General features: G+C 48.9%; 1 long non-coding RNA gene across 1 annotated transcript; it reads left to right on the top strand.

Moving 5' to 3' along the window:
• The first annotated feature begins 669 nt into the window (after window positions 1-669).
• Window positions 670-19545, top strand: LOC101442837 (uncharacterized). The gene is made up of 3 exons (XR_187880.2): window positions 670-1011; window positions 14533-14611; window positions 15561-19545. It is a non-coding gene; the product is annotated as an uncharacterized lncRNA (long non-coding RNA).
• The last annotated feature ends 7866 nt before the right edge of the window (window positions 19546-27411 follow it).

The following is a 27411-nucleotide window of genomic DNA, read 5'->3' as shown; positions in this document are numbered from 1 at the left end:
CCTTGCTTTATTTCTGAAGAATAATTCAATTCAGCAATTCAATTCTACAAATATTTATTGAGTGACTATCAGAGTCAGAATAAGCCCACCATTTGTAGAGTTCCTTTTATGTTTGCAAAATCCATTCCCTGCTAACACCCAGTGTGAGCTGTATGGGTGACGAGGGAGGCAGGGCAAGTGATGAGTCTCCATTTTACAGAAGAGGACACTGAGGCCTCCTCTGGGCAACGCTCAATCCTCCTGCTAAAGACTCTCGTGTATCTTGTCTCTTGATCAGTTTGTTATTTTACATTTAGGTGTGTGATGATTTGATAAATGCTGGTCCTTCCCACTAAGGACCTTGCTCCAGCAAGGGAGGGACCATGGCTATTTTTGTGCCTAACATAGTGCCTGGCACATAGTAGGCACCCAACCAATGTTTGTTGAATGAATGCATGAATGAAAGAGGGAAGGCAGGAAGGCAGGAAGAAGGAAGGGAGGGAGGGAGAAAGGGAGTGAGGGAGGAAGGGACAGAGGGATGGAGGGAGGAATCCAGAGGTCATTAAAAAAATCTGCTTCTAACTCTCTGTGGGACCTTGGCCAAGAACTTTTTTCGTCTCTGTGCTTATTTTCCTCTTGGGTCAAATGAACAGTGATTTCCCAATGGGCTTTACATCAGAGTCATGCTTGGCGCTGAACAATAACATGCTGCCTTGGTGGCAGCCCAGACCTTCGTGACTCAGAATCTGAAGGTGGGACCCAGTTTGCCTGCATCTTTAACAGAATCCCAGGAAATTCTTCTGCATCTCGCTAGTCACCAGACATCAGAACTCCTAGGCAGGAAAGCCTCTCAGGGCCTGTCCAGTTTGAACATCCTGGGGTTTCCAAATGATGCTTGTGATAACTCCATAGGTGCTGCCCGCCCCCAGCACTGCCCACCAGGCTGGCCGACCTCACTGCTCTACTGAAATGGCACCAACCAGCCTTGCCCTGGCAGCAACCTCTGCCTCATTCTGCTCCAGCAGGCACCAGGTAATTAGTGTCAAATTTTATTCTCATCTCCCTATCCTTCCCCTCCATCTCTGGGCTTTATTCGGGGCAAACTCCTGAATTTCACCTTTGGATCATAGTGCTCCCATGCCGTGCAAATTACATAGGGGGCGTACCCACGCCACTCGGGCTCTGCCACCTTTGCAGGGAGCTGCACTCTCTCTTCAGGGTGCGCTGTAGACCCCAGTCATCTCTCCAGCTGGAGAGACAGTGGAGCGGATTAGAGGAGAGCTGCGGGAACCAGAGAAAGGAGAGGCGCTCAGGCGGCACGTGGCACGCACAGCGCACGGTTATTTACTAGGCCAAACACCTCCGTTTTGGACAAGCCACAAACAACCCTGGGAGGGACAGCGTTCCTCTGTGGAATGACAGTGGCCGCTTCAGAGGCGGGATGGGGAGATGGGCCGGGGTGTGGGAAGAGCTCCGTGCTGGGTATTAGTCCATTCTTGGAGTCTAGTATGCCCATTTCTAAAACAAGGCACACACGCCTTGCCCTGCCTATATCAGGGGACCCCTGGGAGGAGCAAAGGAGAAAGATATGTAAATATGATCACGCAGACCACAATGGCACGTTCATGCTCCCTGGTGAGACTGTCTTATCAAACCTCCTTAGAAGGAGGAGGCCCTGTTGGTACAACCCAGCAGTGCCAACACATGGCAACTGGCACAGTTTATGTGGCACTGGTAGTTTCTAACCCTGTAAGGTGTGTGTCTCCCAAGGACGGGTCCCCCGTTGGCCATCTTTGTTCTCCCAATACGTGTCAGGTGATGCTGAAAAGGGGACTGAGGACAAGGTCCCTTCCATGCCCTGCGGAGGTGGTCCTGCTGGCTGGGCGTCCATCCAGCGTGAATGACCGTGGGCCACCCTCAGTACCGCTGAGGCCAGTACCTATGTATTCAAGGAAAATTGACTTTGGATTGAGTTCATACAAAACTGGGGAGTGGGGAGCAATCATTCTCAGAATTCAAATGAAAAAAACATAATGTGGTTAATATTAAATACAGAGATTGGGCAACCCTTTCACCCCTTTTCTTTTTTATGGTTTGGGCTGATGTGCCCTTGATCAAGGCCTGCTTTGTTTATGATTAATGAATGACTCACCTTGAGCTGCTCTCTGCTTATTCCATACTCATTATGAATTGGAAGAGGTCACCGTGATCTTGGCACCCTCGGGAAAATGCTCAGGAATTTGGGGAAAATCATGCTGATCCCTCAGAAGACTTCCCGGGCTAGATGGATGCCAGATGCGCATTTATCCTAGCCTGAGAGGTTCGAAAAAGAATCTCTAAGTTTGTCATCATCCAAAAACCATGTCCTTGTCGGGTACCTGGTACGTTCCAGGTATTGCTCTAGCCTCATAGAAGGCTTGAATGAAATGGATGCAGTCAACATGCACACACAAACGCATCACACTGCAGCTCGAGTCCTTGTTCTCGCCGATATGCTTCACTTTCTGAGTGAACTTGGACTCATTTCTCTCCTTCTGTGGCCTATAAAATGGGGCTTTCTCTAAGGTCCTTTCAGCTCTGCTATGTCCAGATTTCCAGACCTCTTGGAAACAGAGGCTGTATCTTGTCCCTGCGTGGCTCCTGGTGAGTTTGCTGACCAAATGAATGATTGAATGCATAAAAAAATGCTGGTCTGGCTCTCATCCCAGCGAGCCCTGTCTCTCTCTAGGACTGGGTTTTCCATCAGGACAGTCAGGACTTTGGGTTAGGTGGCGAGAGGATGTCTGGTCCTCAGGAGCTTGTTATTTGGTGTGGCATTCAAGCTTCTGAGGACTGGAAGCCTTCGGGCAGGGCATCCCCTCTCCAGGTGTGTTCACAGGCCAAGCCCTCCCCGGAGACGCATCCCCGGTGCAATTACCCATGTCGGCTACCTTTCTGGCCCTGAATGCATTTGCCTATATGATCCTGGATTAGCCATCTCATTGAGTCTTCCCTGCTCTGACATTTTGTGGTTCTAACATGGGGAGAGAGGGGTGCTGGAGTGGGCAGTGACTTCCTCACTAAACTGTAGTTCTAGATTCCCAGGAAGGGGCCCCCAATCCCTCTGGGCACCTCTCCAGTGGTCAGGTCCTTCTGTCTGAGGTCTATGACCCACCAATCTCCAGAGGTGCTGAGCAGCTCCTGGCCTCCTTGCTCACCTCCCACCAGCTTGCTCTGAAGGAATGCACAGCCAGAGGTTGTGGAAAAACCCTGGGTTCAGAACGAACGATGAGCAGTCACCCCTGCCCTTCAATTGGGCCTTCAGGCTGGCTTTCATAGGGTGGAGACTGAGGGCAAGGTCCCCAGAAGCCTAAGGCACCTGTGCATTGGGGCTGGTAGAAGCCTCTAGAATCAGTGTCAAAACATTAGTCCTCCTATCCTGGCTCCCTACTGGAGATGCTGTTTGTTTTTTGCAAGCTTCAGGACCTCTGTCTCTTCTAGCAGAGGCTTAAAATCGACCCATTTATCTGCTCATCCATTCATCCAACAATTCCAAAGTCCAAATATCAGTGTAGGAGAGGTCTTGAAAGTCCTTTGGCCAAAACACTCTTACCCTCGAGGACTTTCCACAGCATCCTCAGCAAATGCCTGGATACCTCCAGCTTATCTACTGAACTCTTACTATGTGCAGGCACATGCACGGTGCTTGGGCTATGAAGTTCCTGCCTTGGGGAATTTCAATTGAAAGTCTGCCTAGAATTATTACTGAAGGCAAAATCTATGTAACACCTTGGCGGACCAAGAACTTGGCATTTGAGGGATGGATTTCCTGACAGAAGGTACGACCTGAGCAAATGTACGAAGGCTGTGCTGAATGTTTGCCTGCAAAGGCAAAGAGGTCAGGCTGGCTGGCACCCAGGCCATTTGGAAAGGTGACCAGGAGATCTGCTGGAAGGTGATTTGAGGCCCCAAGGACTTGGCTAAAACCACTGGCCCCAGAGAACACATTCCAGTTCCCCAAACTTTTCACAGACATTCTCTAATTTGATCTTTGAAGCAAGGCTGGAAAGGTGTAGGTTTGGGAGCTGGGCTGGGCCCCCACCCAGTGGGAAGGGATTCCCCAGCATCACACGACCTGTCGTCATTGCTGGAGTCAGGCTGGTACCTGCACATTCAGATCCCAAACCTAGGTATTTTCTCTCCTACACCAGCAATTTCCCAAACTGGTCCATCATCCAATTCTCCCTGGAGGAACTTAAGAATGCAGATTCTCAGGTCCCACCCCTACAGAGTCTAATTCAGTTGGTCTGGGGTAAGGCCCAGGAATCTGAATTTTCATAAACCTCTGGGGTCAGTGTGATGACTGCTACACCTGGGCAACCCGGGATGCTGTTTACTCCTGCTTGGATGTCCGTGTCTCCTTCTCAGCTTCCTCTTCCTGGAAGAGAGGGACACAGATGCAATCCTCTACAATGGGGACTCTGGGGGCTCAGCCTCACTCCCTGAATTTATGAGGATGCCTTGGATCCCACTTCAGCCATACATTAAGTTCGGACCTGGAACTTGAACATGAGCCTCTCAAGGTAGCCCTACTATTTCTGGACATCTTAGTGCCCTTTTCTCACCAGAAAGTGAGTTCTTTTGGGTCCATGGCCTGCATTGAATTCCTCTAAGTGTACTTTGTAAGTCCATGATGAGAATCGCAGTGGTAAGTGCTCCAGCTCTGTGACAAAGGCACTGAGCACCAGTCTTCACCAGGCCAGCCCCTTGCCTTTTCTGAACCAGCATTTATTTCTGTAAAATAGAGTTATCCACACTAGTTGCCTAGAGATTAATAGAAAATACTGTAAAATGTAGGTATTGTCCTTGGGATCATAATAAGCTTGCAATAAATGTATACATATATTTACACATGCTACTTAAATATGTATATCTTCAAATTCTTACTTTTTTCCCCCATGTGTTCTCATATTTATTCTCTTATATGAACTTCTTAAAAACCCTGTGAAATGGGCAAGATGGTACTTGCTTATCTAGATACTACCTATCTGCCAAATTTCAGCCTTCTGGATTATTCTTTTGAAACCAAGATTTATTTTTAAGAAGACCTCTAGAGGAATCAAAAGGGATTGCAACTAATTAATTCACAGAAGTCCTTCCCTGCTTGAAAACTTTTGACTCCCACTGTACACTCAGTTTTAGCAAGAACTGGTTTCATATAATAAGTGATTAGAAGGGGTGAATTAGAGATGAATTTGGTTAGAGATAGGTTCCTTGACAATATCAAGAAAAGACAAGTGACTGTGAGACAGAAGACAGATTAAACTTCAAAAAGAGAGCAAATTAATTTAGGAATTACCATGGGGCTATTTAAATCAGGGGCAATGAGCTGCCTGCCTGTTGGTAGCCATGGGACTTCACTGCACAGTCATCTGGGCTAATGATGAGGACGTCAGGATATAGTCAGAAGAGCATACCCTTTTAAGGCACACTTTGCTGGGTTTGAATCCCACCCCTTACCAGCCCTGTGTCCTGAGGGAAGTTAATCAACCTTACCAGATCCCCCATTTCTTCATCAGTGCAACAGAATAACAGCATCTGCAAGGCAGGGTTTTTGTGATGATTTGAGCTAAGGAAGTTTATAAAGTGTCACAGGACCTGGAACTAGCATTTTACAATGGTGAAGTATGTTAATATACTATTTAATTTCCAAAGCAGTTCTACATGCACTCTCCCTCATTTGTTCTCCATCCACCCACCCATCCATCCATTCATCCAGACTTCCATCCATGCATCCATGCACCCATGCATCCATCCATCCACCCATCCATCCACCCATGCATCCATCCTCTCACCCACCAACACACCCACCCATCCACCCATCCATCCACCCATCCATCCATCCATCCATCCATCCATCCATCCATCCATCCATCCATCCATCCATCCATCCATCCTGTGATTGGCATACCTAGTTAGAAATGAGCAAAACATACAAAAAGTCCTCATCTTTAAGAGTTTACAGACTGATTGGAGTGGTGTGGTTTCTGACTTTCCAACAAATCTGTCTAGAATGATTTGTACTTCAGCTGTTAATCTGTAACCAAACCTTTCCCTGCTGATCCAGGGAAAGCAGCCCAACCCACTATCTGTGCAAGGCGGCTGGTTGTAAAGCAACTCATCACTTGCATCCTTTTCCTGACCTATGTTTGGTTGTCAGCTCCTTACAGGACTTCCTGAGACCCTGCTCTTTCCCATGAAAGGAGCCGCAGGGGCAGAGATGTAGACAAGGGAAGGTGGTAATAACCCCCATCTATCTCAGTTGAGCAAGGATGTCCTGACCTGCAGCTCAGTGGCATGTCTGCAGGCTTGGCACGCCTTAATCTGGCCAATGCCTCCCTGTCTGGGGGGCTGCCCAGGGCCCATCACCACAGGCCTGGGCCCTCCTTCCTGCCATCTGACCGGGCCTTGCATTCTTGCAGCCATACGGACTATGTAGCTCAGGCCTTAACCCCCTGCAGAGCTGGGCTGGAACTGACACTGATGGGTATGGGGAATGTGGCCTCTGGATAGTTGAGGAGCGCCCGTGATTAAACTCAAGCTTATGAGGCAAACAATCTCCTTGGGCTCCAGGCTGGTCCACCCCCTGTGGTTTCTAAGCCTCTGCTGTCATGGAGCATTCCACAGAACTGTACTGAGCTCAAGCGTCCGACTCAGATTTTGAGCAAATTGCGAAACCTCCTGGTGCCTCAGTTTCCTCATCTGTAAAGGGAGAAAAGAGTGGCACTTACTGTTTACAAGGGTGAGGGTGAAATGAGATACATACCCTTTAGTAAGCTGTCAGCAAATATCCATGAAGATTATTTTTTATGAATCCATCTACTCAACACACAGGTTCGGAGCACTGACCATGATGGATAAAGCCTGGCAGAGGCAGGTGGGAGAGCTGCTCTTTCTGGCTGCTGCCCAGTGGCCTGTGGCCAGATGACATGGCCTTACCCGGAGGACCCAGGAAGGCTGCCATGGGTCTGTAGCTGTAACCGTTGACCCACAGAGCCAGGTTCCAAATAACTGCCCCGAGTCTGTGACCACAGAGGCCATGGGGCAGATGCTGTAATGCCCTGCCCTGGGTCCTCTTTGCTCACGGCTCAGTAACAAAATACCATAGATGAGTTGGCTTAAAAAACAGAAATTTATTGTCTTGGGGCTCTAAAACGGGATTCTTAACAAGGGGTCTATGACCTTGAATTGAAATTTAAAAGAAAACAAACATTATTCTTGCGGGCAGGTGTGATATATTTATTAAATAATACACAGTACAGTGTGGGTGTTGTAAGGGGCCTGTGGTTTTCGCCTGCCTGGCAAAGGGGTCTGTGGAACCGAGAAGTTAAGAACACCTGTTCCAGAGGCTAGATGTCCAAAATCAAGGTTTGGGCAGGCCTCTGGTGGATGGCTGGTCATCCACGGAGGTCACTGGCTTGTGGTGACACAACTCAATCTCTGTCCCGGTCACATGCCTCCCCCCCACCATGTCCAAATTTTCTCTTCTTATAAGGACATCAGTCATATGGGGTTAGGGCCCACCCTAGTCCAGTTGGCCTCATCTGAACCAAGAGCATCTTCAAAGAGTCAATTTACCAATAAGTTGACATTCATGGGGGGTGGGCATGGTGGTATATAGGCCTTCAGGGGCTGATTCCTAGGACTCCTCAGAGGGTCCCAGTGGGATTGTGCTACAGCTGCTCACAGGCGTATCAACTCGGACATAGCCTATTTAGGTTTCTGCCTTCCGTGTCTCTCCACTGCCTCACTTGTCCTCCTGGGATCACCCAGCCCCAGCCCTCCACAAACTCCTGCCTCCAATTAGGGTCTGCTATTAGGGGAATCTAATCTAAGACAGACCCAAAATGCCTGCCCCAACTTTCCAGGACTCAGTGTCCCTGATGCCACAGCTCAGGGCTCCTAACTGGCCATTCTGAGCTGTGTGTGAGGACAGAAGCTTCCTTTACACTAGATGCTCCTCCCAGGCAGCCCTAGCTCCTCGCCCCTCCACACCTGCATTTCGTGGATGGGACCTCTCACCCCAGCCCAGGCCCCACACCTTCATGGATGCTACACAGAGCAAGGCCAGCTTGTGAGTCTGCTGAATCCCAGGGTTGACAAACATGTCCACAGGGCCCAGTGGAAGGCAAGTCTTCCACCCTTCCCCTACTGCTTCACCAGCTCAAGACTCCAGCCCAGGTCCCACTTGGGGCCAGCCCCCTAGTCTTACCTCTTTCCACATATAGACAAGGGTTCCTAGGAGCCTGAATACTGGCTTTCTAGATTATTGTCATGGGCCAAGAAGTTTTTCCAAGCATTCATAGCTGCCCCATATTTCACCTGCCTCTTCCTCATATGCCCATTTCACAGTGTTCAGGTAAAGATGCAACACGTTGGGGGAAGGGTTAGTCCAAGAAAACTGCGGGATTTAGAACTAGAAAGGACTTTCATTGCCACACATGAAGAGATTGAAAACATCTATGGCTCTGGTTGCTTCCCCCCCAAGTCCATCCCTGTGGCCGCTCTTGTCCACCAATCTCCCTCTTTCCCTCTAAGCTGGATGTAACATTATGCCCCTTGGAGATGGGATGGCAAGTGGGTCCAGGAAGAGAGGGGAGGGCCCTGGAGAGACAGGGATGAGTGGAGAGACCACATTCCTGCTTTCGTGAACCTTCCAGACACATGTGAGTTGATCATAACAGGTACACCATTGTGTAGATCATTTCAGGTAATCTTGGGTGCCACAAAGAAAATAAACCATGGTCATGTAGGAGATGGTGATGGGTGAGGGCAAAGATACTCAAATGAGCAGGTCAGGGGAGGTTCTTCTGAGCAGGTGCTTTTTGAGCTGTGACCAGAATGCCCAGAGGAGTCAGCCACAGGGTCTTGAGCGGAGTCTGAGCAGAAGACACAGCAAGGTCAAAGCCTTTGTGATCCAAGTGGGCTGAGTGTGTCCCAGATCTACAGCGTAGAATGGAATCTGGAGGGTGGGGAAGAAGGACCGAGGGGCAAGGCCAGAAGTGGTGTCACAAAGTTCAGCAGGTTAGAGCACGTGGGGCTGTGATAACGAGTTCTGTGTTTTGTCCGAGGGCAAAGAGAGGTCACTGGGGGATTTTCAGCAGGGGAACGACAATGCCATGGTTTGATTTGGTTCTTTAAATTGAGCTCTAAACGACATTCAGGGAGCTTCAAAGTGCCCCCTTCTTAGCGGACATCTGAAGAAACGTTCGCACATGTATGCACCTGAGCGTGCACCTATGATGCGTCTGCCAAAAAGGTATTTCTAGCACCTTCCCACTTTGCATTTCTAGGATTCCTTGGGCTGATCTGTGGAGAGGATGCTACAGGGGGGTGAGGGATGAAACAGGGAGAACAGTTAGGGGTGACTGCGCCATCCAGGCTTGGATTAGGGTGGATGCATGGGAGCAGTGGATGCCTGATGCTCTTTGTTGGTAGAGCTAATGAGAGTTGCCTGTGGATAGACTAGGATGGGTAAGAGCAAGCAAGGAATTGAGAAGACATGCCATTCCCTAGGCAAAAACGGGGTGGATTGTGGTGCAGGGGGGCTCACAGGGCCAGGATGTGCTGGAGACAGGGATGAGATGATCCGGATGGATAACACAGGTGCTCCCTGGAGCTGGTTAATGCAGGGAAGTCTCCTCTGCCACCCCTGACCCTGGACTCTGAGACGATGGGTCACGGAATGGAGAGATCCGACAGCAAACAGCCCTGCCTGGCCTAAGGACAGGACCCCTGGCTCGCCTGAAGGCATCTGGGGAGGAGGGGAGGACAGCCTTGGGTGCACACCACTCTCTCTCAGCTGTATCCCCTGCAAACCTGGGTCACTGGAGGGAGAGGCGCCAGGGGAGGGGACGCCCTCTTCTTGCCCAGGAGCCATCTGCTCACTAATGCAACCAACTCGTCTGTCAGGCGAGGCGAGAAAAAATGATGGGGGCAGCCCAGCCACGCAGCCCAGGGAGAGGGTCTTTGCACCCATGAGGTAATCCCTCTGATGATGTATGGCCTGGAGAAGAGTTGGGTTAATTTCATAATACAGCGTGTGATGGATTAAGGCGTGTTAATACCAGGAGTATACATTAAGGGAAATGATCTCGCTGGCATACTAAATGGCAAAATAAAAGCACTTTTAGAAACTTCCATGATTAATTGGTCTGCCCTTTAGTTCTGTACCATGATAAAGGAAAGCTCACTTCTCTTGGTCACCTCCCAGGCAATTCCTCTAAAGCTCCCCAGCCCTCCAAGGACCCTTGGGGAGGTCAGCCTGGTGAGAGGGCCCGGACCTGCCGCCTTAACCACCCCCTCATTGTCCTCCTTGGATTCAAGTCAGTATCATCGGCATCATCTTCATCAAGAGTTTGTTGACCCAGGTTTTGGTTCTTTTGAGGGATAAAGAGACCCACGGGTTCTATGGTCATGGCAGAAGGGGTTCACTGCCACGACAGATGGCCCTTCTTTGGAGCTGGTGTTTCTGCGTGATGGAAATGGACTCAGAGGGGATCTCTTTTCACAAGACTTGCATGTTACTTTATTGGAATTGTAGTTGGTGCTGGGTTTAAGATATATGTAGGGGATTTGAATCTCTGGACTGATAATATGACACCCAGGCCCAGAGCCTCAACAGACTTCAGCTCCTACACTTTGACTTATTGGACTTACTCCACTCAGCTAACATGGAGTTGAAGGTCAACCACCACAACATGGAGCCTAGAGTGTCTACAACTAGAAGCGGGAAGAGTGCATCCAGTACCCATGTGGAATCTAAGCCCTCACTTGACATAGGTGTGCAATGGACACAACCAATCCAATGTCCACAGAGAAAAGGTGGAATGGGTGTGGGAATGGTAGCCATGGGGGCTGCTGGGTGTGGGGAACGGGAGGAAGAGATGAGATGTGGAGGCGTTTTCGGGACGTGGAGTTGTCCTGGATAGTGCTTCACGGACAATTACGGGACACTGTAGATCCCCCCAGGGCCCACTGGATGGAACGTGAGAGAGTCTGGGCTATGATGTGGACCATTGACTATGGGGTGCAGTGATGCTCAGAGATGAACTTACCAGGTGCAATGGATGTATCACGATGATGGGAGAGAGTGTTGCTGTGGGGGGAGTGGGAGGCGGGGGCGGTGGGGTTGAATGGGACCTCATATATTTTTTTTAATGTAATTTTAAAAAAATAATAATAATAATTAATAAATATTAAAAATAAAATAAAAAAAAAAACAGTGGTAAAAAAAAAAAAAAAAGAGGTTGTTGAGCACTGGGTGGGATGGACCAGATGAGACTGTCAATGTTCAACGATGTGGGATGCGACAGAAGTGGCATTTTCACACAGTTCAGCCCAATACTATGTGCACAGCCCCTTTGCAATGAGAGGTACAGTGTCTGTGGTCAGGCTAACTGGCCTGGGTCACAGCTCCTCCACTGACTGGCTGCACAATCTTGGGCAAGTTATATAATCTCTTCATGCCTCAGTTTCCTCATCTAAAAAATGGGATAGTAATGAACATATCACATGGGGTTATAAGGAAGCAACTAGCTGAACAAGTGCTCGTGTGGCTTTTGCTATATGTCATGCACTGCGAATGCATGTCCAGTGTATACCTGTCACAGAGAAAGTGCTCAGGAAGCATTAGCTCCTGCTATGCCAGCTGTGTTGATAGCTCCCAGCAGCCCCATTCCCCAGGCAGGAAAAGCAGAGGCACCGAGAGTTAGTAAATTGTTGTAGCTCCTAACAAGCTACCGGATTGCTGCAGACAGGCTGGGCCTGAGCCTTCCCCCGTGGGCTCCCTGCTCCTCCCCCTGCCTTTCCGTCTCCTTAGGAGGAAACGGCCATTCTGGTGCTGCTAAGAGGTTATGGCAACCCCTGGCCCAAGGCAGGAGGAGCCTCTGGGCCTGTGCTTGGACGTTCCCTTGCTAGAAGTTGTATTTTTTTTCTTAGAAAGGCTTTTCTACCATCACAGACCCCCACGCTTGGAGGCAGTGTGATATCATGGGAAGAGCGCCAGTCCAGAGCCGGGAGACCCACGAGGAAGGCTCAGCTGCCCACCTCCTCACTCCAAGCCCCGGGGAAAGCCACCTGCATGTGTTTGTTCATTCCCCCAGGTTGTGACGAGCCGTTAGGAAGGCAAGGCGAGAGGATGCTTCAGGATGCATCAGGTGAAGACAGATACCAGGTTGGATTGATTATCCCTTCCCCAGCAGAGAGCCTGACCTGCTGTTGAGCCACTTTTCCTTTTACTGTAGAAGGGCTAAGAGAAATTCATTCCTGAGGGTAGAGGCCTTGAGGGGAGGGGGTTGGGAGGGAGCAGGCTTCTGGCCAAGTCTGTCTACCTGACCAGCACCCACAGGTACCTTCATACAGCTACCTACACCTGCTGGGATGCCCACATGAGTTGGCTTGTCAGACTAATCACCTATGTTGCCTGAAACCACCTGCATCTCACTGAGATTTTAGCCTCCTTCTTATTTATTCATTCATCAACAAGAATTATTGGGTACCTCCTCCATCCACGGCCAGCTGGGAGGAAGCAGGGAACACAATAGAGCAGACACAGCCCTTGTGGACTTATATTTGAGTGTCAGTAAACAGACCAGCCATACATTTCAGGGCTTTTCTTGGAGAAGGTTGGAACAGACTTCTGTCTCTAGGAAATATTAACTGTGTAGGTTGCAAACTCACACTCCCCCTGGGGCTGGGCAAGCAGCATCAGTGAAGGAAGCAGTTCAGATGTGGTGCAAAAGGGAGTGGTGAGGACTGTGGCACCAAAGAGCATATTCCCATCTACAGGAGGTGGCCATTGATCAGCTCCTGCTGCTGGCCACCATGTGGAATGTGGACCTGGAAGGGTGTATTTTCTGACTTTCCTCAAAAATCTGAAAATCTGGATTTTTACATGAAATTTCCTGATTTTAAAATAGTAATGAACCTCAACAGACTCCAGCACCTACAATCTGATTTATTGGACTTACCACACTCAGCTAAGATGGAGGTGAAGAAGGACAACCACCACACCATGGAGCCTAGAGTGATTACAACTGAAAATGGGAGGATTGCATCCAGCATCCAGGTGGAATCTGAGCCTCCTCTTGACATAAAGGTGCAATGGACACAACCAATCCGGTGTCCACATAGAAGAGGTGGCATTGGATTGGGAAAAGTGGACATAATGGACAAAGGGTATGGGGAAAGGCAGGAAGAGATGAGAGGTGGAGGCGTCTTCGGGACATGGAGCTGCCCTGGATGGTGCTTCAGAGGTAATCACCGGACATTGTAAATCCTCACAGGGCCTACATGATGGAATAGAGGAGAGTATGGGCCATGATGTGAACCAATGTATATGAGGTGCAGAGGTGCCCAAAGATGTACTTACCAAATCCAATGGATGTGTCATGATGATGGGAACGAGTGTTGTTGGGGGGGGGGAGAGGGGGGGTGGGGGGGTGGGGTTGAATGGGACCTCACATATATATTTTTAATGTAATATTATTACAAAGTCAATAAAAAATTAAAAAAAAAAATAAAATAAAATAGTAATGAAAAGCTTTAATTATGTGCAGCATAAATGAAACCCATCTGCTAGCCAGACCTGGACCACAGCCTGCCAGTCGGCAATCATCACACACTGTTGTTAACTGGTAGACTGGACGCTTCACTTGAGCACAGCACTTCCCCAGAGAAGAGCTTATTTGGTGTTCACAACATTCCTGGGAAAGCAAGGCTGTTACCAGGTGCTCCCTCAACAAGCGTGAACTGCGACCAACTCTATGCCTGGCATTCTCTTAGGCAAATGCACATTTGGCAAATGAAGCACAGAGAAGTCAAGCAATTCAAATGTGGTCTGAGCAGTGCAGAAGGAGCTGGGACCAGAGCTCAGATTCCTTTCCATACTGAAAAGGGTTCCCCTCTCCATCCGTGCATAAATTCCAAGGGCACAGCCCTGTGGTTGATTGGGGACACTGCCTGGTTTCCAATCCTGGTTCTGCTGTGCCACCATGAGCGTGTTACTCAACTCTGCTCACTCCAGTTTCCTCATCTGCAAAATGGCAATGATGCTAATAGTACCTACAGCCTAAGGCTGTAATGAAGCACTCCCACAATGATGCATGTCAGACTTGGTTCAGAGTGGGTTCTTAACGAGTATTACAATTACCACGGAGAATTTTCCATCTTTGGAAACTGTGTTATTTGGAAAATTTAATGGCATGAGATGATGTCTATTATGCAATGTTAAGTGAAAAAAGCAGGCACCAGCCAGACATGTTAACTTTATTTTTGCATACATCGGCCAAATGCTGGAAAGAAATATGAAGGGAGATGCAGCAAAACAGTAGTTATTTTGAGTACTAGGCTTACGTGTGATTTTAATTTTCTGCCTCGTAATTTTGTGAATTTTCTACATTTTCTACAGTCCTATATTAATTTAAAAATCAGAGCAAGACAAATTTTAAAAATTAAGTTCCCAAGTTCCAGAAAAAAAATAATTTCAACTTTAATCTTTCCTTTCTCACTTAGCCAACCACTTTCCAGAGAACCTCGGACCCTCAGACGTGTGCTCCCGCCCTGGTCTTGAATCCCCAAGGCTGTCACAAAGGTAGATTCCCGGGTACCCTTCTCTCTGGGGTCTCTGAGGACAGGGATCCTACGACTTCCTAACTCAGACTCCAAACCAGAAATCACATGATCCAGGTCCCAATCCCTTCACTTTTCACTTCCAGTGGGTCCCACCAGGGCAGAGGTCTGTCACGACAAGTCACCTCCCCCGACTCTACTCCCAGCCTCCCACCAAACCAGGAAAGAGGAGACCCATGCCAGGCCCACCCTGCCCACTGCCCCAAGGAGAGGCAGAAGAACTGGCCTCCCCCAACATTTCAGAACATCGCCAGATGATCTGGGCAGGGTATTAGCATTTGAACAGTCATTTCCCACTTTTATAGCATTCCTAGGAGTACCAACAAAAGAAGGGATGAGAAAATCTGAAGCCATCTGACTCTCTTTCAATATTCATATGCACCTATGAATGAATGAATGAATGAATGAACGAATGAAGTCTGCTGAAGGGCTCTTTGCCTTTGCCTTGAAGCAGCGAGCTCCTGAAAGCAAATCTGTTTCCTCTAAGTCATTCGCCCACTGGCTGGAGAAAGAAAAATAAAACCACAGTCTGAATGCGCTTCTCTTAAAAATATGGAAGATGGGCAGATTGTACAATTAGACAAATATAGCTTTTGAAAAGTATGAAGTTCTGGTCTAAAATTACATTTAATTATTGTTACATTTCAGACTTTGTAGGAAATAACAGTAGAGAAGTGTGACTTTCAAATTAGCATTTGAAAGTGTCTGTGAGGTAGGTGAGGGTTTTAACAAACCGCGGGGTTTTGAGCCTAAAATTACATGACATTTATTTGCAGCCACAAAATTAGGTTGATTAGTTATTGTTCAAACTCATCTGCTAGAGAGAAGAATGGCTATTATATTTTACCCCCATGCCCACAAATTTTCTGCCCAACAAAAAAAATTTTTCTGCCCTTTTTTTTTTTTTAAAGGGCAGACAAATCTTCTGCTTTCCTGCATGTTTGAACTGGTGAAGAGGCCCAACAAGAAATGCAAAATTTGAGGGAAGAGTCATTTCGCCTCATTATAGGACAACACCAGCGGCTCTGCTTCATCCCCCTAATTCATTTCTTATAGTTTTTCTTGTCACATCCACTTGCTTTATAGCTTACTAACTTGCAAGTTATAGTTGTAATTTATGGTCAAAATTGAGTGGTAGCAAATCAAGGAATATTTCCATTGATTACCCTAAATTGTCTAATCTCCTGTATGTTTTTAGAACTTGATTGGGTGGTATTTACTGATTGCCTTCATCTAATTTAAAAATCAATCAATAGCAACAATGACTGCTGGGGGATAAATTGAGTCCAATGCAGCCTCACCGCGCAAGTATCCATCAGCCGGCCCCGCATCTATAATCACATCTGCGGGCGCTTTCAGTACGTGAAACAACGCGTGCTGCAACCCCGTATCCAGAGCAGACACTCAGCGGCTCAGTGAAAACTCCCCTTGCCATCTCATGACCCTTGCATTGTCTATTTAGGGTGATTGCCCTATGCTAAAATGAACATATTTCATGACAATAAAGCTGCAGCGTACAGGATAAAAACAGGAGCTGATTGCATTTCAAGGCTTGCCTGTCCATCTTTCCCCACCCCCCACGCCCTGCACTCTCTGAGGATATTAATGGGAATTAACATAACTCCAGCCTTTTCTTGTTAACGGCCTGCACAACCTCAGAGAGAAACGTTCATGTGCTCATTCGCTAATTCATCTTTCCGATACTCATGGACATCTGTTTTTATTTTCAATCAATGGTTTCTGGGAGCTTGGTTTGGGCCATTCATTGTGCAGGACATTTTGCTCCGTCACATCATTTTGTACTCATGCACACCTTGGGAGGGTGTTAGCTCCGTGGTACAGAGAAGGAACTGAGGCTCAGGTGAATGAAATAGCTCGCCCAGATTACGAGACTACTAAGTAGGAAACTTGGGACTTTGGGCTGCCATCCATAGCTATGAGCTACCTGCTGGGCTTGGTGGAGCAGGCAAAGGGGACCAAGTCCAAGACCCTTGAGTAGGTGACATCTAGTTGGGAGCCGAACCCATATGTAATTCACTCTGAGATGAAGCACAATGGCATAAGTATTTTAATTGCCCTTCCAGCCATGAGCTATGGGGCACGAAGGAAGCAGAGAGAATACATTTTAACTTGGGTACTGAAGAGCCAGAAAGAGCCTGTTATTTATTGGTTTATTTTGGAATGTCTGGGGGAGTTGGGTCCCAGTGGGGTGAAAAAAGTTCAGATTCCCCAGCAAGGGCAGATCAGGTAAAATTTTTACATGTATTTATTTATATTGAAATACAGTATGGTTGAGCTCCCAATCCTATTTTGGGACCATGGGCTGGCCAATTGTTCTGGTTTCCCCCTCCACACTCATCAGCCTAAGCAGTGTCCAGAAGTAAGTGTACTAAATCAGTCTTGACATCGGTGAGTGCCTTTAACCCCAGACCCTCTGCTTTTGGAGGAAACCCTTCTGATGTTATAACAAACTTTAGAAAGGCTCTGAAGATGATAGTTCAGGAAGACATGGCATCTCTGGAAGGCTTTATAAATTAATGCAAATAAATATTCTAAAGTGCTTAATTTTACTCCAAGTAAAATTTAGAGCTCACACCTGGAGGCAATTCCAGGTGACTCGAGCTACTTGAGAATCTGTCGAACTAATTTCACAAGAAAATTCTTGGGAGTTCTTGGGAACCAGGGAAGCAACAAGAAGCATCTCAACCTGAGTAGACCTGCTGCTTCTGTGAGCGCCCTCTGCAAACCCACCGACCTGCTCAAACCAGTTGGCGATCATCTGGTGTCAGGCCCAGGGAAATGGCTTCATAGGCAGGAAAATCTGATGCCAATGGGACAGCCCTACAGGCCACTTTGTTATAGTTCAAACGGACTCAGCTACCTTGCAATGAAAAGGCTGAGCAAACATAGAGTGATTCGTAGATCTTGGAATTTGTAGAAACTGCAGCGGTTTTCCACCCTGTCCCATTAGACCGTTAGATATCTGAGAGCATCACAAAACTCTTGCTTATTTAAAATGTGATTTGACCATTACCGCTGGGCAGTAAACCTCAGGGGCGCCATGGACCACTCCCACCTCATTCCCTGAGAGACGCCTGGCACAAAGCAGATGCTCGGTATGTTTTTGAATGAGTGAATTATTGAGTTGAACAATTTCCCCATCTCCCCACCTCAAGGTTCTGTTTTACAGTCTCAGTGATATTGGCCAACTTTTTTGGATACCCCCTGCAGTGGGTTGAATTGTGCTCCCCCAAAAGATTGTTGAAGTCCTAAGCCCCCGTATCTATAGATATGACCTTATATGGAAATAGGGTCTTTGAGATTGTAATCAAGTTAAGACAGGTCACACTAGGTTAGGGAGGCCCCTATAGCCAATGACTGGTGGCATTATAAGGAGAGGGAGGTTTGGAGACACAAAGACACACAGGGAAGAAGGCCATGTGATGGAGGCTGAAACTGTTGTGATGCAGCTCCAGGCCAAGGAAGACCAGGGGGCTGAAGGCAACCACAGGAGCTAGCAGACAGGTAAGTCCACCGCAGAGGTTTCAGCAGGATCAGAACCTGCTGCCACCTGAATTTCAGACTTCTGACTCCCTGAGCTGTGAGAGAATATATTTTTGTTGTTTCAAGCCACCCCATTGTGGTAATTTGTTACAACAGCCCCAGGAAAGAAACCAACCCCTCAAAATAGAGGGTTCAAGTATGTCAAGTTCATACTTCCCCGATGTGCCCTCCTTCCTTCTCTGGCACGCCCTGTTGGCCAAGATGACTAGTTATTTGAAATAGATCCTCTCTCCCCTTTCTTCCTAACTGACAAAACCTTAAAATTTAACTGGCCCAGAATAAAGACTACGTTTTCCATCCTACCTTGCAGGCAGGGATGGTCAGGTGACTGAAGTCAGCTTACGGCATGTAAGTGAAGTTTGCAGGGCTGCTTCCAGGAAACCTTTTTTTTTTTTTAAGAGTTGGTATACCACGCAAAAACCAGCATGCCAATATTTATGATAGCTTTACTCATAATCGTGAAAAACTGGAACGATCCCTGGTGTCCCTACAATGTGATGAGAAAGGCTCTTTTACCTCCGTGGGCTTCCTCCCCAAACCCATAACTCCAGGCTAATTAAGAGAAAAACAACAGGCAACCCCCACTCGAGGGGCATTCTGCGAACGCCTGACCAGCCCTCCTCAAAATGGCCAAGGTCATCCAAAACCAGGAGCCTGAGACATGGCAATTAAAGGTAAGGAGGTGTCCCGCATGGGATCCTGGACCAGAGAAAGAATTTAAGTAAAAACTAAGGCACTCTGAGGAAATGTATGGACTTTTGTTAATGATAATGTATCAATATGCATTCATTCATTGTGACAAAAAAACCATATTAATACAAGAGTTAATAATAAAAGAACCTGGATGTAGGGGTCATGGGAACTCTTTGTGTTCCCTTTGCAATTTTTCTGTAAATCTAAAAGCTATTCTAAAATGAGCATTTTATTAGTTAAAAAATAAAAGACTGGGTAGCTGATGTAGCTCAGTGGTTGAGTGCTGGCTTCCCACATATGAGGTCCCGGGTTCAATCCCCAGCCCCTGAAAAAAAATAAAAAGTTGGTATGCACCCTTCATCCCAATCTGTTTTGTTCCTTCCTCCATTTTCCTTCCTGGAGCATTGGTCTGTTGGCTGCCATCTTGGAACATGAGGACCGGTCAGCACCGGCGACTCTACGGATGGTGGTGCGGTGAGCAGAAAGGAGCCTGGGTCCCCGAGGACCTCGTGCAGCTGAGCAGCTATGCCAGGCCCGCACTGCTGACTTCCCGGCTTTTGTGTAAAAGAGAGATAAAGTCTGCTCTTGTCTAAGTCTTGTTATTTTAAGTCTGTTTCTCACAGTCAAATACAATCCTGACAACGGCTTGTTTTTATTTGGGACCAGGTCTCCTGGGTGGAGATCCAGGCTGCTCTGGGGGGCTGGGGGCCCCTGGCCCACCCCTGTGCCTGCCCCCACCCCAGAGGCCCTGGAGGCACTCCTGCTTGTAGCCCAGCGCAGAGACCTCTGCTCTGTGGCGTGTTCTCACAACTAGTGGGTTCTATGGGACTCTACAGATCACAGAGCTGTTACGGCCACAGACACAGAATCCGAGAGCTGAAGTGCCCCCCAGGGGGCCCTGCTCACCCTCCTCATTTTACATTTACAACTGAGGTTTCAGGAGAGAAGTAGGCGGGGTGTCCTAGAGCTGGGGCCAGAACAGGCTCTCAAGCCTCCTGATAGCATCATCTTTCTGCTGCACCACCAGTAGTTTCTGGGCTGGTTCCAAGGACCCTAAGCCATTCTGCAGAGATGGGGGGGGGGGGAGTGGAAGCGGGAGTGGCTGCAGGTGGGGTCAGGGGGGCGGGCCCCTGGTTTTCCAGCCTCAATTTAAGTCAGAGCAGCTGCTTTTGTCCATGTCATGTATTAGATTGCTAAGATTTCCTGTTTTCTTTCAGAGGGGTCTGATGACAAAATCATCACCATCACTCATTATTTCATGTTGGTACTGAACATACCTATTTAGTGAGTATCTACTGTGCCAGGGGAACTGTTACTAAGTCATCTGCCTACATTATTTCATTAGATTCGCACCGCAAATTGTCAAGGTAGGTCTTAGTAACCGCAGTTTCCACATGGAGAAACTGAGGTTCAGAGAGGTACAGTAATTCACCCAAGGGAACCCCAGATTTGCCTGATCCAAGGCCTGTCCTACCCACTAAAAAGACTCCCTTTCCTCCTGTAGGGACTTAGAGGCTCCGCTCCTTGTCCAGAGAGGATCTGCCGTGTGGTCTTGCAGGTCCCCTGCCTTCAGTGCCCCTTAGAGTCTTGTAACCCAAAGGGGTGGCGTTGGATCTACGGGTCGCTGTAGACCTTTGTAACTCCATCAATCGGGGAACAGAGCAGAAAGAAGCCAGCTTCTGGGGAAGCCTGGCGCCTGCCCCGTTGTCACCCCTTCCCTCCTGAGCCAGCCCCAGCCCCAGCTGCCAGCGCCCCTGCGTGGTAACCCCCGTCTGTCTTTCCCCCAGAGGCGTCTGCAGAAGTATCCCTCTCCTGATGGGTCAAAGCCTTGCCAGCGCTTGTGGACACCCAGCCTGGAGGGGTGTCCATTACGGAGACATCCGTCCACCCATCATCGAGGGGCGTGCCCGTCACTTGCACACACTCGCCGCCACGAGGTCGGGGCGGGCCTCGTTTTTACAGCATTGAAAGGAGGCCATTACCATCAGTAGGCCCACCTGCGAGAGCCTCTCCCGAGGATGGAGGACGAGCGCTTCTCCGGCCTTTTCCGCGGCGGGTCATTAGTTAAAGGGGAGCGTGGGGTGGGGGCGGGGTGTGCTGGGGCGGCAGGCCAGGCCGGGACCACCGGGCTCCCTTTGGAGAAAGGAGTCGGAGACAAATGATTCGAGTCTGAATTCCATATACACCGGAGATTGCTTATCGATCCACATCAGAATATGCGGGCTGGCCCCGGGGACGGCCGAGTATTTTCCCAGGGAGTTAATAACGTGGCAGCTGAGCTGTCTTGTCCAATTCACTGAAGCCAGGCCCCTAATCAGGACCGAGTTTCTTATTTTGAGAATTCTTGCCACTTGTGTGTGCGGCCTCTCTTCCACTCTGCCGGGCCCCTGTCAGTGATTGAAATGACAGCCCATGGATGGGGAGGCTAATCAAATTGTTTATTATCGACCTAAATCAATATGTATAGATTGTCGAAACATCACTGTCACACCGCCAAAAAGTCATACTAATAATTCCCTGGCTGTAGATGTAATCCAGCCGCAATTCCTCCAACTTGAATTACATCTGAATTTAGGGGGGTAAAAACAATTATAATGGTGAGGGGGGGCAAGAGGGGGCCCTGTGCTGGGAAGCATGTTTACACAACTCAATACAACTGCATTAGGTATTAATGATGAAATGTCACTTTGGCCCTGCTTAAATATTACGTGTCCTCAGCTGGGGAGAGAGATGCAAACCTGCCTGGGGGTGGGGGTGGGGGGAGAAAGATGAGGAAGATCTCAGAGAATTGTTCTCGGGGGCTTGGGCTCTGCTCATCTGCTCTGGGGTGGGGGCTGGGGAAATCAGGACCCTCTGTGGGCGGGGCCCGAGGCGGCTGAGAGTCCGGGGGCCCAGGTGCCAGGCCCCCACTATCTGTGCGGATGTACTGGGGAGACCCACGCCTGGAGACCCACCCCCTTTCCCTCTGGATTCAGTAACCGAGCTTGGCTTTGTTACTTCCTCAAAGGACGGTTTGAGCAGCGGGGAGGGAATGCCCCTCTGGGTGGGCGAATTAGGAAAGGCGCCCTCTCTGGGCAGACGCAGTCTTGCAGGTGCAGGACTCAGCAAGCCAAGCTTTGGGGGATCACAGCCCCTCAGTCCCCTGTACGTGTCACAAATCGAGCATCTGAACACAGGAGCCTACACCGATCCCTGGGGGCTTTCCCTGAGTGAGTTCGTTTAATCCTTATAAGAGCCCCATGAAAAGTTGATACTCTTGTTACCCCCATTTTGCAGATGCAGAATCAGAGGCACCGGAGAGGTAGATGACTTACCCAAGGTCATGGCAGAGCCTGGAGCTAACTGGCAGTTTGCCCTTCACATGCCTCTTTGATTTCCTTGCTGGGTCAGGGCTGGCTGTGGGCAAATGTGTTAAGGAGGCAGAGCTGAGTGTCCCCCCACACGCCACCCCCTTTCCTACCTGCTCCCTGCCCCAGGGGTCTCACAGGCCTTGTCGCTATGGTTTCAAGCCAGCCATCCTCCTGTTCTCCTCCCTGTGAAATGGGAAGAATTTTCCCTGGAAGGCTGCTCCGGGGCCCTGGGGAGAGTTGAAGGAGGTGAGCTCTGGCGATTTGCAAGTGGAGACCCCAGAGCAGAGGGAGGCGAGGGAGGCAAGCCAGCTGCTCTGCTGTCACCCTGGGGCCCTGGCCTCTGCCCCCGAGGGAAGGTGAGTTCCCTCATCAGCTGTGGTAAGAAGGCCGGCCTCCGTGGGGTGACCCCCCGGCAGTTCTTATGCACCTAAGGGCCCAGGTGTTGGCCCACACAGTGGAGGTTGGGGTGGCTCCCAAACGGAGGGTACTCACCTTTGAGGAGGGCTGCCATACCCCTCTGGAGGGTGTCACCTCTTTCCAGCGCCTCCCACTGGCACATGTGGCATGCCTCTTGTGCTCCAATTACATGGAACTCCACCTCCCCACTCCCCCCCAAGTAACCAGGGTCAAACACGGCCAGTCTTTTCCTGTCAGCCTCAGCCTTCCTAGAATCTGGACACAGTGTCCAAATTACATCTTTGTCCCTGGAAGCAACCTGGAGTGGCGCATGCTCGAATTGGAGGGCGGGGCATGGAGGGCTGTTTTAAGGAGAGCCCAGGCCCCCAGGTGTGCCTCTCAGGGGGCTACGGGACGTCTGCCCCAGCCCTGCTTTGACTCCTGCATGCAGCTGGAAAGGGGAGCAGACAGGCCACGACCCCGGCTCCAAAGCTCACTGGCAGATCCTGGGCTAGGCCACGGTGCTACGCCTCACGGGCTCCAGCGTGGGTGTCTCCTGCACAGGCAGAGGTTGCAGTCGGCAGCAGAGAGAAGTACGGGCAGACTTCCAGAGATACTTTGGTCCCCTGACAAACCTCAGTAATTACACAGCCTCTTCCAGTCTTAAGATGTGACCTGCTTCTGGTCTCCCCCTGCCTGGCTTGAACAAACGCTGTTTGCTGAAACCCAATTGTTTAGAATCGTGTGTGCTTTTCAATGATACGGGGAAAATCACCTCTCTGCTGCCTCATGCTTTACCCCGGGAGCAATTTCAGACTCCCTAAAGCCTGAGCTCGCTATGCCATTCCACAGCCTTTTTAGTTCAAGCGGGTTCTAAACTTGGCAAACACATTTCCCCTGTCCCTAGAAGGAAAAAAATAAAAACCCACCAGCAAAAATACATTACACTGGGCATTATATTTCAGTGACGGAAATAACTCATTTTCATGACACACTATAATAATAGCAAATTATGGTACACAATGAATCCATTCTCATTAAAGTCTGTATGGAGAAAAGCAAAGAATACAAAATGTATACAATTGTTTAAAGAAAAAATGCCATGTAATATAAAAGATACTCTAATCGCTATTTCTAATTACAAAGAAGAGAAAATCACTAAAAAAATTTTTTACAGCATCTAATTACCAAAAAAAAAAAAAACCAACCAGAACCACAAAATAACCCTATAAAATTAATAATGAAGGAGGACTTCAAATGACTGTAGTTTCTCAAAATTGCTCATCCTCCAATCAAAAAAATGTAAAGGGGACGGTTGACAGAGCTGTGTGTGACCTCAGATTTCAAAGCGATTCTTTGTGCGGGGTTGGGGTGTGGCCTTCTCCTCCTAGGTTCCCTGCTAGGTTCATCCTCAGGTGGTCCTGCTTGTTAGTATAGTTACCCTTGCTTTACCATGGAGGTAACAAGGCTCAAAGAGACTTGGTAACTTACTACAAATACTAGTAGGTTACTACTACTAGGTTACTAGGGTAACCATGCATCCTTGTGGTCAGCTGGGGACAGTGCCATTTAGGCCTATTGTCTTATCATCGTCATCATTGTCAATAAGAGCTCCCTTCACCAGTTGGGACAGTATATTCTATGGTCTCTTAAGAAGGCTGAGAATCAGGATTCAAACCTGGGACCTTGCATTAGAGATCTGGGGCTTCTGTACTATTGACACGGTAAAGGAAGTACTCCCTCTGAGCTACGTGAGTGTGCCGAGATACCACCTTACCATCCTTGACTGAGCACATCTTGTGCCATCTGCTAAAGGAATACCTTGAAATGCTCCCTTTTATCTTTATCAACCAACTCTCCAGCTGCAGGATGGGTGTTGGATCAGAAGGTGGCGAGGACAGAAGGAGAGTGAGCAGCAAGGAGGCACAGTGGCCATCCAGGCATGGATGACAAAGACTTGAACATAAAAGATGAAGACAGTGGGGTGAGAAGGGGGAGGCAGGAGGAGGTGGGTAGTTTTGAGGCACACTTAGTGCACAGAATCCCCAGGACTTGGTGATACACTGGACGTTGGGATGGTCCCCAGAATTCTGGACATCTGGGGGGTGGTGGGACCACCAACTGAGATGTGGAAACTAGAATTGCAGGCTGGAGACCAGGAGAGGATGAGTGGGGTTTGGTTCATGTTGAGTTTGCCTGTCCAACTCTACACGAGGTCTCCACTTAATGTCTAGAAGGTAGCTCAGACTTGACTTGCATCAAACAGAGCTCTTGAATAACATCTTTCTGCACCACCACAAGTCTGCCTCTGCCTCTGGTCACCATCTAAGTGAACGGCCACACAATTCTACCCAGATACTCAGATAAAAACCCAAAGGATCATCCTGACATTTATTTCTGGCCCTCACAAGTGACATCTCATCCTTGAGGGAATTCCATCAGCTCTTCCTTCACAATACATCCATAATGCAGCCACCTGCCACCTCCTCCACTGCTCTTTCTTTTTTTTTTTTTTTTTTTAAAGATTTATTTATTTATTTAATTTCCCCCCCTCCCCTGGTTGTCTGTTCTTGGTGTCTATTTGCTGCGTCTTGTTTCTTTGTCCGCTTCTGTTGTCGTCAGCGGCACGGGAAGTGTGGGCGGCGCCATTCCTGGGCAGGCTGCTCTTTCTTTTCACGCGGGGCGGCTTTCCTCACGGGCGCACTCCTTGCGCGTGGGCCTCCCCCACGCGGGGGACACCCTTGCGTGGCACGGCACTCCTTGCGCGCATCAGCACTGCGCATGGCCAGCTCCACACGGGTTGAGGAGGCCCGGGGTTTGAACCGCGGACCTCCCATATGGTAGACGGACACCCTAACCACTGGGCCAAAGTCCGTTTCCCTCCACTGCTCTTTCCATGTCCATGCTGCAGCCACAGCTCACCTGACCACTGCAGCAGCCTCCTATGTGGCCTGCTGGTTTCCATCTCACCTTCTAGAGACTTTTCTTCATAGACAAGGAAGAATGATCTTTTTACAACATAAACCAGAGTATGTCCTCACACTGTTCAAAACCCTTCAGTGGCTTCCTGTGTCACCAGAATAAAATCTAAAGTCCTTACCACGGCTCAAGAATTGGTCCTTGCTCAGCAATCAGTTGGTAAGTCCAATTTCTAGCTCTCCTTCACTCATTTCCAGACACTGCCCCTAGACAAGCCAGCTCCTGCCCGGGGCCTTTGTGTAACCTAAAACAGTGGCTGCCAGTGCCTGCCGGATTCATACCTGCCTTTGCCTCCTTCATGTTTCTGCTCAAATGTCAGTTTCAGCCAGCACCTTTCCCAGCTACCCTGTCTCAAAGATTGTAGCTCTGTCAGCCTCTTGCTTAGCTCTTTTTCCCCCCATAGCAATGATTTTCATGGCCATTATCATTGCCTGAAATTTTGTTTTTCAAGCCCTGTTCAATATTGGTCTCCCCACTAAGCTTCTGAAGATGGTCATCTGTCTGCCTCGACCTGGCATAGAGTGGTCGCAACTTAGCAAAGAACATAGGCTACATGAGCTATGCCATTTAACCCTCCCATAACTCTGTGATAATAATAAAAACTACACTTTTGGTGGTTTTGGTCTGTCAGGCAGTTTTCTGAGTGCTTTCCATGTGTTAACTCATTTAATCCTCACAACTTCTTACATGCCCCCATTTTATAGATGAGAAAGCCAAAGTACAGAGAAGTCGGGGTACCTGCCTAAAGTCACACAGCTAGCAGTAGAATCAGGATTGGGGCCTGGCAGCCAGATCCAAAGCCCTTCACCCTGGCCCGAGGCTGACTCCGAAAGCATGAAGGACTCGGCTCACCACATTGTAGCAGCACCAGATCCCATGTTGCCCCTCAGCCCCCAAACATGTACACCACTCCCCTTTCACTTCCATCTGCATTTGTCCTGCCAGGGATCTCCTAGAAAGGGTCCTACATGGGACTGGAATTGTCTAAGGGAATTCTGAACAAAGGCAGGGTTGGGATGGTGATGGTGGGTCTGGGAAATGGGGTCTGCCAGCTTCAGTCCTGGACTGGCTTCAAGGCCACAGCAGAGGTAAGACTTGCCCTGTTCCTGCCACCCCCCATCATCCATTCCCTCCTCTGCCTCTTCTCAGATTCCCTGAGCCTGGTGCCCTGGATCCCACCTTAATCAAGACCCTCTGTTACCTGTAAGAAATTGGAGGTATGGAGACAATGCACCTTGCAACCCATCTGGATGTTTCATGTGGTTGGGTATTGTTATTTATTTTCATGGATCATGGCCGTCTTGAAACAAGACTAGCAAGGCTATCTGGTAGTAGGATTTGGCCCATGGGATAGTCTGTCTTGCTCTGCATCTGCTTCCGGAGTCTTTCCTTTTCGACTGAAAAACCCTGAGAGAGCAGGGGAGGAGTCCTTCACATCTACATTTCCCTTGACACCCAATGTTAGGAGCAATTGCATTTCCCTTCTGATTTGGCATTTGTTGTTTACAGCATGCAGCCAGCTCCTCTGCCAAAGCCCCGGACACTCGTTACAAAGACCCTGAGTTTCTTTGAAGGCCCCTGTCTCAGCCTCACTGGCTGCTTTCTCTAACCCTCCCTGCCCTGGATGATGACCTGTCCTCTCCTCACCCACCCGCGTGTTTCTGCAAGATGATCCTGCCCCCTGCTCTCTGCCTGGTGACAAAATATTGTTTTACAGTGATAAGCATCTCGTAAGACAATATTTGGAAAGTTATTATCGCAATGTCTCTGGTTGAGGACA

Source organism: Dasypus novemcinctus, chromosome 18 (assembly GCF_030445035.2).
Source record: "Dasypus novemcinctus isolate mDasNov1 chromosome 18, mDasNov1.1.hap2, whole genome shotgun sequence".
Taxonomy (NCBI): domain Eukaryota; kingdom Metazoa; phylum Chordata; class Mammalia; order Cingulata; family Dasypodidae; genus Dasypus; species Dasypus novemcinctus.
The sequence above is the reverse complement of the archived record's forward strand: the minus strand, read 5'-3'. Positions and strand labels throughout refer to the sequence as shown.